The following is a 14,395-nucleotide window of genomic DNA, read 5'->3' on the forward strand; positions in this document are numbered from 1 at the left end:
TGGAGTAATAGTAGAGTCAATTGATTGTTGATACCTTCATAAAAAAACAGCCGTTACTGTATGAGTCAGATCAGAAGGTTGGTAAAACATACACACTAAGTTTGATTTTTGAGCTCGAAAAAAATATCACTTGTCAAACATTTAATTATGTATATTTCCAAATTATATTGGGAATTTCCAAAATATTGTTTGCCTCTCAGCATAAATTTGCTCAAATTCAAGGCTGAATTCCTAGCAGAAAAAGGTAGAAAAGAAACACAACTCTTGGGTAGACAAATAAGTGTGTAGTGAAGGTGCAAATTAGATGAAAATTTATTCTGCGCAACACGCTCGTCTCGTTTATTATCGCATACATTCTGCGTCTGCAATGGCAACAGTGACGATCAATATGCAGCGAAGTTTCACGGTTAAGCCACTACAGGAATTGGAAACGAGTCAGTAATAGTCGGTATCAAGCGGTTCTTTGACCCAGGAAATGGACTGTTGACCATACTTCAGAATGTGAGGCGGAAAGTTTTAAACGGTGAGACTCCAAAGAAGTATGGTAGTTTGCGCCTAACCGTTAAAACGGGTCATTGATATTAGATAGAGTTTTTCCCAATATGATTAAAATAAATGGAAAAAAATCAGTCCACCTTGCGGATATGGCGTCTTCTTGCGCACCACCAAAGATAATGAGAGATGCATTTTGAAAGATCAAAATGCTTCAACATTTTCAGAATTGTTATGGGGAATCTGATTTTTTTCTCGCTTCAAAACTGCACCGAAAAAACTAAATCCTCGCTATTTCTGTGCGACTTTTAATCCAAACCGCATCAATAATCTGTTTAATACGCAGGTTTAATCGTCAAAAAAAGATAATTAATAACCGCCCCTGTGTATTGCAGAAATATCAACGCTCAACGCCTTTTTGTTTTCGTTGGATTGCTATCGAAAAACATTTTCACTCATTCTGGCTGCGTGTCTGGCTCACAGTCATCAGATGATCGCTGTATGAACGATGGATGGTTCTCTCAACAGCTGATGCATCTCGTGGTTCATTTACCTACTCCATGTACCGCCTTCCATTTGTACTAAGAAATGGTAAAAATCAAATTTTCAAATAATCGAGTGTGAGCAGCAATCGAGCGCGATAACATATCCAAATTATCCATCAGTGAAAACTTGCCAGCGAGAAAGAATCATTCAAGTATTATGTCTTGATTTGAAACATTCGCCGTTACTTTTCGGGGTAATTCCAAAATTTAAAAAGTTATCCCCGATGTCAACTCGCCTTCTTTTCATAACTGAGAAATTATAAATATCAATCATTATCGTGTGAGAGTGTTTTAACACATCCCTGACTGCACCCCGCACTTTCCTGTCGAGAACTCCAAGTGCATGATCGTACACGAGCATTGTCCAGATCTCGTGTCCGTAGAGGACTAACGATCTAATGAGCGTTTTGGAGTAAGTCAGTTTGGTACGGCGGCGAGCTCTATCCGATGAAAGCATCTTGCGGATTACTATCGATTTCCTGCTACGATGCTTCTACGTATTTCTTTGCTATGTATCGGCGGTCACCAGTGAGTCAAGTACACGAAGTCTTCAAACACCTCGATTTCGTCACCACCGATACAAACTTGTGGTTGGTGGCTTACGCAAATACTCTTTTGACAGGAAGTGGCCATGTACTTCGTCTTCGACGTGTAAATAACTAATCCGATCCGCTTTGCTTCCCTCTTCGGGCTGATATGGGCTTCTCCACCTCCTGGATCTCTTGGTAATTCGTCAACCCCAGGAGCTTTGTGGGTTTTCAGCCAGGAAATCTCCTCCTGGGTTTCCTGGAGATCCGGAGTTTAAAAACGTTTGTCCTGCGTGCGTGCAGTCATGTTCGGCACCATACAGCCAACTTTGTCTGCCACATCCCTATTCAGGAGCTCTTCTGCAGGAGCTCTTCTACACATGTCATTCGTATGTTAGCTCCATCTTTTCGCAGTTTCGATCAATCCGTGCTCAATCCTCCTTTCCATAGAAATATTGTCTGAATGTATCATTATTACTCCACATAACAGAAGCATTAGTCCTTGATAGCTTCTTTAGTCTATTGTCTACCAATTTGTCATTGATACTAGGATGTTTTTGTTCTATGACTTTTTAGTAGATATAGCCAAAAAAATATGCCTTAAACCCAGAAAAATAATTTTAGGTGCTTCTGGGGGTAGTCTAAATTATCATTATGTGCCCAATTCAAAATTCTAGAAGAAAAAAGAAAAACAGAAGAAGGTAGATAAAAGGGAGAAAGCGGAAGAAAGAAGAAAAGAGAAGAGAACAATGAAGGAGAAAAAAGAAAGGATATAGGTAGGATAAGAGATGAAAGAAGGAAAAAAGAATAAGTTAGAAGGGAAGTGGCAGGTAGAAATAAAAAAGAAAGGAAGGAGGAATGAAGAGGCAGCCTATATACTATTCAAACCTAGAGTTGCGTTTTTCGATCTACACCCAGGTTTTTTTTTACACGGTTTGGTTTTAGTCGTTTAAGACCTTCAGCGTCAATGAAACAATGAGTTAACCCCATGAAAAAATTCATAAAAAATCAAAGAAAAATCAGGTGGTATTTAAAAAGCTCTAAAAGTTTGAGTTAATCGAGAAATTAATGAACTTCAACCGCGTAAAAAAAAACCTGGGTGTATTGTAGTATTAAGCCAAACAGCATTCAGCCAAATGGTCTAACACCAAATAGAACACAAAGATAAATTTTTCTGTCAATCTATCTGTTTATGTGCGCTTAGTGCTGCAATCAGATATTTGAATTGCATAATTTACTTTTCAATCCCAAGCAAAGCCAGGTACATAAAACTAGTTTTCTTATTATTTTATCTTCTTCTATATACATAAAAATGAAATTCTGTCTGTCTGTTCAAAACCCCTCCCCTTTCTGGAAAGGAGGGCCCCATTCAAGTGAAACAAAAATGTCTGCATAACTCGAGAACTATCCAGAGAATAAATCAAGATTAGGCGAAACGAAGTTCGTCGGGTCTGCTAGTATTGAATAATAATGAAAATACTCACAAAAAAACTGTTGTAAAAACGATTCTATGAGTGATTTTATGTAATGGATTTTCTCTGTCTGTCTTAAGGCTAGTTAGCCATTTTTTGGCTCTGCTGTTTTCCATGTGTCCTTGATGGAGAAAACCTTCTGTCAATGGAAACACTTTTTATTTCCTACTGACCGAGCTCTGCCGATTCTACCTCACCTACACATTCCGGGCACTCCGCAGAATCTGCGAACCCGAACCTATGCAGGAACTTTTTAAAGCAGCTACAGGGTTTGCAGAAATCGCTCTCAATAGATAACGAACAACGATAAAAGAAAGGCAAAAACTGTTCCGAATCATAACAAGCCATGATAACAAATTTATCAAACTTGTATACAAGTGCGAAACAACAGAATCGGAAAGGAAGGCCCCCACAGAAAAATTGTTATTCTCGCTTTGTTTTCTCTCATTTCGTGTTGGTTACTGCACAGCTGTGTAGAACAAGTTGAAATGCATCATCAGAGCTAGTACTCCCCGCATTTGGAGCTTTCTAAAAGAAATTCATCATGGGGTATAGCCTCCCGAATCAGTTCTCTATCATGACAGCTTGCGAAAAAAGTTGCGGTATGCTACATATCGTATATGTGTGAGACTTGTTCATTCTCTTTAGGATTTAATCCCTGAGCAGCCATGTTCAGACAACACCTGTGATAGGTGAAAGTTGACCTAACCTTGCTTCCTACTAATACTACTAAAGGTAAAAATTCGATACCTCCGGAATCAGTCTGTGGGTCCAACGACCTTTGACTGCAGTGTCCCATGCTCTTTACCATTTGAGCAACAAAGTTGCTCTCTTGACACGTCGCACTTGCACCGGGTCCCTGTCGTTGAAGCACTTCACATTTTCCTCCAGAAGTATGTCTGGATGTCGTCACCGCCTTATAAGATATGGTGCGGTATGCGCTTGCAACCCGCAGACACATCACCCTGATTAATTTCTTAACATTGCACCCGGCCTCTAGTGCGTTGGGCCATGCCGTATCGGATAATACACAATGCTACACCCGCTATAAGCATATACGGACCTGACTTTGCACCGCCGATCCGTTGAACATAATTCGGGATAAAGATTTTATTGCAAATGAAGCCCTTTGGCATACATAATCGACGTGGCTCGTAAAATTTAGCTTATCGTCGATCATCACGCCCAGATGCTTTAATGGCCTCACGGAGTTATCTGTGCAGGTCCCTACGTTTATCCTCGCTTGCTGCAACCCATGGTGGCTATGCACCGACACCACAACAACCTCAGTCTTATGATGTGCTAACGCCAACCTCCTTGAGTTGAGCCATTCTTCGACTCTACTAATCGCGTACGAAGCTTTCAATTCAACTTCGTCGAAAGTGTCACCTGTGACCTCTAGCATTACATCATCCGCAAAGCCTTCTATTTCCACACCAGCCATGATATTCCACAGAACCGGTCCGAGAATCGATCCCTGTTGAACACCTGCTGACACTTCAATCGACTGCTGACCAGCGTCGATGTCGACTAACAATATCCTGTTCTGAAAATAGTTTTTCAGAATCCGGCACAGATAATCCTGGACTATTAAGCGATACAGGGAATCAGCTATAGCTGTCCAGCTAGCGTTATTAAATGCATTCCTTACATCCAGTGTAATCAATGCACAGTACCTAATACCTCTCCTGTTCAAACCACGCGCTATCTTAGCCGTTTCCGTTACCGACCAAATTGCTTCGATGGTAGATATTCCGTCAATCAGATATTCGATATTCCATCAATCTATTCAGGATCACCCTCTCTAACAACTTACCAGTTGTGCCGAGTAGGCCGGACTTATCCGCAACCCAACTGCTATGTTTAGCAGGAATGCGGTACAGGTCGGACAGCAAGGCAACATGCGGACAGGCCTGTCCACCGAATGAATGTTTGTTGTCTGTGCCAGGACCACAGATCAAACACTTCGGTGCGGCCTGGCAGGTGTGAGCCTTGTGACCTTCAGCTCCACACCTCCGGCAAAGCCGACTCCGATCAGGACCTTTACAGTCATATGACTTATGTCCGTAATCGAAGCACTTGAAGCAGGCCTGAGGTTGTTGGTTTGCGCTCACCGAGAATACCGACCAACCCACCTTCAACTTGGCCTTATCCAGTACCTTCTTGGCGTCAGCCACAGGTACCAGGAATGTGGCAACCTGCGATCCAGCATAATTTTTCCGCAACAGAATCATGGTATCCTGGATTTCAACCCCACACTGATCTCTCAGTGCAGCTACCAGCTCACTGGCTTCGGTAATTTCATCCAGGCCTCGGCATTGGATTACCTCTACTGGGCATAGGGCTCTCACTTGAACCGCATCACCCAGCACCTCTTCTGCCAACTTTTTATACGCGGAACTCTTCCGCGCAGCATCCCGCTTCAGGACGAGGATCATCTCGCCCTTCTGCTTTCTGCGGATGCAGTTGACATCATCCCCTAGAGCAGTGAGCTTTTTATCGCCCCGCAAAGCCTTCAGAACGTCAGCATAGCTCTTACCATCAGCCTTGACGATAATTGCTTCGTTTTGTCCTTCCTGCTATGACCATTGGAAGGTGTGCCCTTTCCTCTACGGGCACTCCCCTTTTTGGCCAACGGCGCCTTCGCCTCCTCTACCGCCTTTTTGGGATTCACAACTTCCCTCCAGGGCAGGCCTTCCTCCCGGCGAACTTCGGTAGCCCTCGTGGAAGGAGGAACTGGTTTTCGTCGTTCCTTAGTGCCGGCAACCTGCTCAACTTTCTCCCGACAGATTTTGGTAGCCCCCTTCTCATGCAATATCGGCTTTCTGCCAGCTGCTTTTCTTCCTTAAGGACTCGAATCTTCGACTCGGCTTCCTTCGTAGCCTTGGCTCGCTTTGCTCACTGCCAATTCTTCCTCCTCGGTAAGTTGGCGGATCTTTCGTTCCGCCTCCTTGCTTGTCTGCAGCAAGGACTTCCACTCCTGCTTTGCCTCTACAACCATGTTGCAGAGGGTCAGCACTGACTTCTTAAGGTCCTTACTGTACTTCCCGCTCTTGTCCAGAAAGGACACGATTAAGTCCGTTACGTCTGTAATCACCTCCATTTTCTGGCCTCCACTCTCCTTGTGACTGATCATCACTTCCGTGGTCAGGGTAGCTCCATCCATCTTTTGATCTCGATGGGCGGCTCCTCCGACCTGCAACGCTCTTTTGTATCGCCTGCCCCTTGCGATCGATGGGGCGACCTGTCAAGGCCACTTCGTCTGGCGAAGGGATCCATCTTTTCATCAGAAGCTTCTCCCTTTCCACTCAATTTTTTTTTTTGGTTGGTCGATATTTTGGTCCCACGAGTCCCACGAGAAAGTCCGCAATAACGCCAGAACTCCGCAATTACGTGGTAAGGGAACATTATACTAGGGGGGGCTGCCCAGGTACCCCACAGGCTCCGTTAGCGGCCTGCTATTTATTTCACCCCTCAGACCATGCATCCCCTTGGCACGGGTCGCTTGATACCGCAGGATTAGGGGTTAGGGGACGTTTTATTAGTGCTCCTGATAATATGACCAGATTTACACCGCACGCAAAAAAAAGCGTTCCCGAAATCGTGAACCAGCAAAAATACACCGTGATTTAATTCATGGATTCGGGAACACCAGTCACATTTTCCAGAACGTTCCAGAAAACGTGACTGTGTTCACGAATCCGTGGTTGTTGTTCACGAAAAAATACACCGTGAACTTGTTAGTTCACGAATTCTTGAACGCATTTTTTTGTGTGCGCTACACACTGCTCAAAAGTATCTATATGCCCAGTGTAGCGGGTACTAAATACTTATCCTACTTGATTGACTATTGACATTGTACAAACATACATATGAGAGAGTTAGTTCTGAAAATGTATTGCGAGAGTTCAGCTACGTGCTCGGTGCTGGGAATTTGGTTTCATCAGTACCCGCTAAGCTGCGGAGGACAACGGAGGTCCTTCGTAGCTTAAGTAGTAGGGAAAGCACCTGTCTAGCGTACTGGTTTCGTGGGATCAAATTCCACCGAAGGGAGCGGTTACCCTCCAATACCTTTTCCGAACTACATCTATCACATGTTGTGCATATGCATAATCAAGGTTCAGACATAGTAATATTTTTTTGTATTATTTGTCGTCCGTAAGTGAAACCATTCCACTTTTCATATTTTTCAAACGAGTACTGCTACGTGTAGAAAGTATATAAGGGTGTTAGGACAATTATTTTGAGCTTTTTAGTGTAATGTCTTCACTTTTCATAAGACGAGTTTGTACCATCCCATTTAATTCCACCACTTGATTGTACCTTGACAGATACGTATTTCGACCTCAACAGAAAAATCGTCTTCAGTGTCTCGTACTTGACTCGACTTATTAGTCGCGACAAACTCGTCTTATGACAAGTGAACCGTTTGTTTGAGAAACTGCATATGTAACATTTTTGGCCAAAATGAGATTTTTATATATTCTGAATCCTCATCCAAAAATACGTATTCTGGCAAAAAAAACGAAAAAAAAAATTGTTCAGGAATGTATGAATTTTTTTTCGTTTGTTTGAGAAACTACATATGTCCACGTACTTTGAAGAGCATTGTGGAGTACTGCTTACATTTTTTGCACTGAAAGTGCCCCAGGATGTTGAGTTTTGCCAAAAACTATTGATCTGTATCGAAGAAATCGAAAGATTCTGTGCAAATTGGTTCAAAAACAGTTTTTTGTTGTTTTCTCGAAATAGTTTAAAATTGACTTATGCAGTTTCTCGAACAAATGATTGAAGTAGATAAGAGTGTTGTTTTCGATTATTTGATAATTTTGAACTTTTCCAAAATCTCTTTCATCAGGTTTTTGGATTTTTTAATTTGGGTAACTTTGAGCATAATTCACATCATTCGGGCAGGCCCATCGTGCAGATTATTCAGTAATGAACTGCCGTGAATCGCATATTTGTCCCATATGAATAGGAAACCCAGCAAAGATGGGACAGACATGCGATTCACGGCAGTGAATAACATGATCAACGAATATTTTTGAATTCACGAAAGGAAGAAACGGGGACAGCCGTACCAATCGTTCCACATGCAAGGGGTGTTCAAAGAGGTGACGTTGGGAGTAACATTGCTAAGAAGATTAGTGTCACTCTTTGTTGATCCAACTTCCAGGGATGGTACACAGGTATTTCTCCCATATGTCCTGGCTCTTATGCCTAGGCTAAAGCGCCATTACTCGCTCAAAAAATATTTCGATTACATCTTTTCAAAACTCGTATTTTCGAGGTGCGAAAATTAGACGTTTGGTAGAAATTACGTCTTCAGCAAAAAAAAATTTAATTTGAAAATAATATAACTTGTCACACAAATATAATTACGAACTATTTTTTTATTATTATATTTGTTTTGAGTGCTTGCTTGTTTTTATTTTAAAAATTTTGCGATAAAAAGAAGGCAAATTTAGGAGAAGGTTATAGGTAGTATTCTGCAGTAGATTTATTCTAGATTAAAATACCTAACTCACAATATGGAATGGTATTAACAGAAAATAATAATTTGTTCATTTCTTGAAAATGGTCAAATAGATCAATGTTACCCCGCCGATCAAAGTTCCCCCGGGTTACGGTAATAAACAATTATGTTAGAGCTTAAGGACATAGTTGGAAGAGTACCACGATGGCAGTCAATATGGCACCGGACCTTCTACGGGTCAACCCCACACCTCCCGCACTCCTCTCCCACCAACATTCGAATGCATCGAACAGCATCGAACAAAAGTATAATATTCAAATTACTAACCTGTTCACAGCATATTTATTCACTTCCAGTGATAATGAACATGTTCATCCAAAGAGTCCTATGCATTTCGGCTCGAATAATATCATTAATCAGCAGTTTCGTGCCAATTTATTAGCCGTTCGCGATTTGGTGGGTTTATCACTGCACTTCACTTCTTCTCAAAGCGCACTGAAAAAATCAAGTTTTTACTCACTTTTCCGCACATGAGCAGCCCGAAATGTTGATGGAATGCAAATTAAACATCACTTTTCGAAATCAGTCACTTATTCAATCCGAAAACTTAATATAAACTGCTATTTTTGCCCGAAAAAAACGATTAAAAACTGATCGCGGAGCGAATGTAAACAACGGCACCGGCAGCAGCAAACTAATAACTAGGGTGGTTCAAAAAATAATTTAGCTCCGCCACGCTCAGTCGATTATGATTTTTTAATTTGGGTGTCATCCGATGGTTTGGGCTGGTTTGAATAGAGGCTTACCGTGCACAGGTCGTTTCAGGTTTGTATGACAGTTGATATGGCGAGCTTGAATTTAACATTATTCTTATTCTGGCACTCCGTCATTGGGCGATGGCGAGGGGGGAGACCATATGAATGGATGAAATATTCAAGAGCTTTAACTCCATTGACAATCCATATTGGATGGTCGTTCCAATAGTTGGGAGTCGATTTTAATCGAGGTTGCGAATCTTTAGCATGATAATTAGGCTTCTCAGAAGGCATCAGTGAAACGTGTAATTCAACAAAATATGTACCCAGAATTTGTCTGTGATATCTATCGCACCAGGGGCAGATACTTCAAACAAAAAGTGTGACATGGGGGTGAGTGGGGTATAAAATGCTATTTTTGCGTTACGAAATCAATGCATCTTTCGTGCGGTGCGGTTTTCGTTCAGTGAAGTCTCTGGAATGTTGCTTTCAGCTATGCGGGTTCTCTTTTCGCCAGCGTTTGGAGGGGAGGCACTTTAGCCAGCGTATTAAAAGGTTCAGTTTCCCATACTAGTTTTCATATAAACTTGAACCGGCTTGCGCTCAACCAGTTTTTGTTCAAATCGGTTTTTGGAGGACACTCGGAGCATGGGACGGAATCGAGTGAGCGTGGTGGTGCTTAGTCGTTTTTTTGAACCACCCTACTAATATTCTTTTTTTTTTATAAATACGACACCAATACTACTACAGTATATGACAGTTTTTATTGTACCAATATTTTCAAAGCTTTGTTTTGGTACTCAATCCACCTTCACCTTAATGCTGTCCAATGAGAGCTTGAAGTAGCTCGAAGTTTCTCCCTGTCCTGCTCATGCCCATTTGTTGACAAAAAAGAACAAGCAGGACGGCAACAACTTCGAGCTACTTCGAGCTGCTCATTGGACAGCATTCTTGTTTAGTTGTTGATCTTTATTTGTTATGTGATAAGATCAGTCAAGCCTGTCCATGTTAAATCTTAAACATCCATCATTTTGTTTTATTTGTAAAATATTTCACAAACCAATGAAACGTTCCGCTTAGCTACATGCTTGCTGAGGCTATTGTCTCTGGCATTCAGCATGTTTAAACCCTCATCTATGTTGATGAAATGACATTCATTGAATTGGACATTATTTAAAATATACGACAAAACGTGGATATAGTAACTAAAAAACCCAGAATATATCACCTAGCTGTGCAGGTGCCTTTTCCATGCAGCAATTAGTAATTGTAATTGTTTTTTAAAGGGAATAAATTGTTATATATCTAGAACAACATTTGAAAAGGGCGTAACAGCCAAAATTTATTCCATTTGATTATTTGTCTACATATAAAGTTTTGTATGTGAACGAAGAATCAGAAGGAATAAATTTTGGCTGTTACGCCCTTTTCAAATGTTGGTCTAGATATAATACTATGGCCTTCTACCAAAAGTTCAGTTCTAGAAGGATCTTATAGCCTTTCCGTATACTAAATTCAAAATGTAAGATCGTCTTTATGTCCCGTACTTGACTCAACTTGTAGACACTAGAGGTGGGTCAAGTACGCGATCTAATAGTGTGACATTCATCATCAACCTTCCCAAACCTACGTGTTAAATTAATCTTGAATGAGTGGTAGTAAATGTCGTTACAAAAAATGGTTTTACTTCAGTGGCTGCCAAAGTGACGACTTCCTGTTAATCCATTGAAACTCGTGCAATCTTCTTATATTGTTCACGGGGTGACACAATAAACGAAATTTAAAACTGATATAATGAGCAATTCACTTTATAGCGCAATACTGGGAAACTGTTATGATTTGGAAATAAAATCATCGAGCGCATTCGAGACAATGATCATGCCGTTCATATTCGTCGCCACCATAATCGTAGGTCGTTTATTTACCTAGCAGCAACTAAGCATCCACCTGGAAGACTGTGTGCAACTCAACGACTCATAGTAGATGTTGGTAATCTACAGAGCGATTAGAGTTTCCAAACCAATACGACGGTACCTAACTGAAAATTATGCAACGGCGCGAAATGTCATTCATCGACAATTGCTCTATAGCACCTCTTCCATTCTCCCTGTTTACAATAAAGCATCAAATGTGATTTTTCATTTTCCGCACAATCACGACTCTGCCTCTGCGTCGAAGCGGATGGCGTCATCGGCCAATAGCGAGAAGGCCACACTTCTTATGTTCGAGAAAACGACGGTCGATTGACAATTGCAGTTACTGTCCACAGTTTGGTGAACTCACAGACACTGCATCTCGCACTTGCTGCTGGTTTAGTAGAGAATTCCGAGTGTGCATCATGGGTTCCACCGAGGTATCAAGTTGCTTTAGTAGCTTGCAGCGTTCGAGCCTCGACGAGGAGCAAAACTGGTTGAAAATTTTAAGCACAAACCCAATGACCGAGCGAAAAGCTGCTAATGTGAAGCAGGAGCTGCTGCACATGATTTACACATTGGAGTACAAAATTTGTCAGTACAAGTAACTAGTAAACTTTCAATTTGCATCATGACTGTGTTTTGCCGCATGTGCTAGTGTAAGAAATGTAGGTTAACGAATAAGCTCTAAGCGCACCTACTTTTACGCTACCACTCTTGACGGGATTAGATAATAGTTGGCATCCTAAGCTACACAACACACTATTTATGCGGGTGTATCTGATGATCGTAAGACTCGTAAATCAATGCAACATATTGGGGAAATATTCCAGCAAACAGCATCCTTATTCCGGCCCTACATGTTGACCCTACACCCAACCAGGGGATGGCAGATTTTAATACATTTCTGCATACAGAAACTGTATTAATTTTTGACATATAGGGTATCTGTTCCCATATTAATAACAGCCCGTATATTAATCTCAACCGTCGATAAACCAAATAAAAAATCAATTTGATTACAATTTCTCACATCGTATGTACACAATAATGAATAGACCACCTTCTCCAATGTTTGGAATATTATTTAAAATTCAGTTTGAGTAATGTTTTAGTTCACAAGACTCAAATTATTAAAAACAAAATTATAAAACTCATTCATTTTCATTTTCCTACCTCTGAACTGTTGATTTGATGCACTGCTCGATTGCTACTAGCAGATTTATCTCATTTCACGCCGTTGTTTTCCACTCAATTTCAAGCTAAAACGAATGAATCCTTTCAAAATGCACTTCACAACACATAGAGCACATCACAATTTCACTATAAATATAATCATATTTGAAAAACTAACGCGATTTCCTATAGTTTGATATAGGTTTATTTCGAACAACGTCTAAATTATTCTTGTCCGTATTCCAAACTATTTACATGACTTGCAGCATCGGCAAGGGTTGCCGACCTAGATTTTTTTTCAAAAATGGTTGAATGAACTTTCACTGTAAAATTCAACTCTTATGTTTGTAAAACAAGGTATATCGAAGAGATAAGCTATAACAAACATAAAATTAATCTCATAAGTTGGAAAACTACAACGAAAACTGGAATTTTGTAATTATATTTCAACTCAAATACAAAACATTGAAGAATTCGGCATCACTGCAATCATATCGTTACGTATACACACAAGTAATAGTGTGCGTATTTTATGTTGGAAACAGTATTATTGATATAGGTACAGGCATAGGATTAACTTTTTTTGAATGTTATTGAAATAGGTGCATGGCAGTGATGATGTTTTTTTAGCTAAATACTTCTATAATGTGATAACAATTTCATTTTTGAAGTTACCAAATTGTTATCAATTAAAAATGACGTGAGCCGAGCATAATTATTCTCATGTTTCTTGATTATTGGGTGAGAAATAAATGCATTTCATATGCGCATTGGCTTATTGTTATTGATATAGGAACAGATACCCTACAATTTCGGTAGATTTTAACTTTTGTATTGTATAATTTGATTACAGTATCTAAATAACAAGCTTACATTTCTTGTATAAAAATCTTGCAGTATTGTAGGGGAACGGTTCGGCACTTCATCTCATAGCAAAGCAATCAAAAGGAATTTGATTTGTTTTATTTTTATTTTTGTGATTTTTTCCAGCAGTGAGAAGCAAAAAGAGCAAAAAGAAGCGACATGATTGGTGCTGTATTCCTCTGTTTTGCGATACGATGGAATATATGTTCAATGAGATGGAAAACGGAACAGTTCCCCTATATGACAAGATTTTATACAAGAAAAGTTAGATTTTTTTTGGGTGTGACTAATTAGCATATTTTGGGACTTTCGTAGATCAGCGTAGGAAAAACGGATAATTGTGTTTGCCTTTCTCGTACACTAAAACTAGAATAAACATTGAGCTCGATTCAAGAAAAATGATACAAAGTTCCAATATTTAAGTTCCAAGAGATTTCAATCTCTATTGCACCTATTTCAGAAATCTTTCATCCATACACAAGCTCCGTTTCCTTAGCAAATCTTTATCCACAGTGTGCCAAACAAAAGCCTATCGAACTATTGGAAATTATTGCTTAATTCTGCTATAAACTCCATTTTGAAGGTTAAAGAAAATGTATTCCTTGTATTGATCAATTATTTCGAAAATGTCACTAATACTACTATTACCGGTGACCCACCCCAGTTAATGCTTCTCCTTACCGGCCTGCTCCGTGGATCAATCACATGATCTGAAGCAAAAGCATGCTCTTTCTCTATCTTAAAGACCATACGAATCTGGGCCAGCGAGTCACTATGGCACAAGACTAAACTATACTGCTTCACAGCCTCCGATTCGCTCAGAAAGCAACATAGCTGGAATCACAACACTAGCTTGCAGCAACCGATGCAGATGCGACGGGCAGTTTAGCAAGAAGTAAACCTAAAGTACTACGTCTATGGAACTGCAAAGCTTTTGTGGCGTAAGTTGAACCGGCACGACCGATGGCGCGTCGCGACGTGGTAAATCGCGAGAACCGGTTCCATGGTCAAAACAAAAAAGGCAAAACTGCGGCACCAGCTGGTGGTTTATTCGCGTTTCGAAAGAGCTGGAAAGGAAGGTGATCTCTAAAGAGTAGAGGTAAGAAGATAAGCATACAAAAATCTTTCAATTGATCGATACCCGCAGCACTAAGCTGAGATACCCCACAAAGGTA

The 14,395-nt window shown here is 40.5% G+C and overlaps 2 protein-coding genes across 5 annotated transcripts in view; one reads left to right on the forward strand and one right to left on the reverse strand.

The window, feature by feature from the left end:
* The window catches only part of LOC134204390 (centrosomal protein of 135 kDa-like), a 120,922-nt gene that overhangs the window by 40,640 nt on the left and 65,887 nt on the right, over positions 1 to 14,395 (reverse strand). The window lies entirely within an intron of this gene.
* The window catches only part of LOC134204392 (uncharacterized), a 38,480-nt gene that overhangs the window by 10,573 nt on the left and 13,512 nt on the right, over positions 1 to 14,395 (forward strand).

Source organism: Armigeres subalbatus, unplaced genomic scaffold (assembly GCF_024139115.2).
Source record: "Armigeres subalbatus isolate Guangzhou_Male unplaced genomic scaffold, GZ_Asu_2 Contig561, whole genome shotgun sequence".
Classification (NCBI taxonomy): Eukaryota; Metazoa; Arthropoda; class Insecta; order Diptera; family Culicidae; genus Armigeres; species Armigeres subalbatus.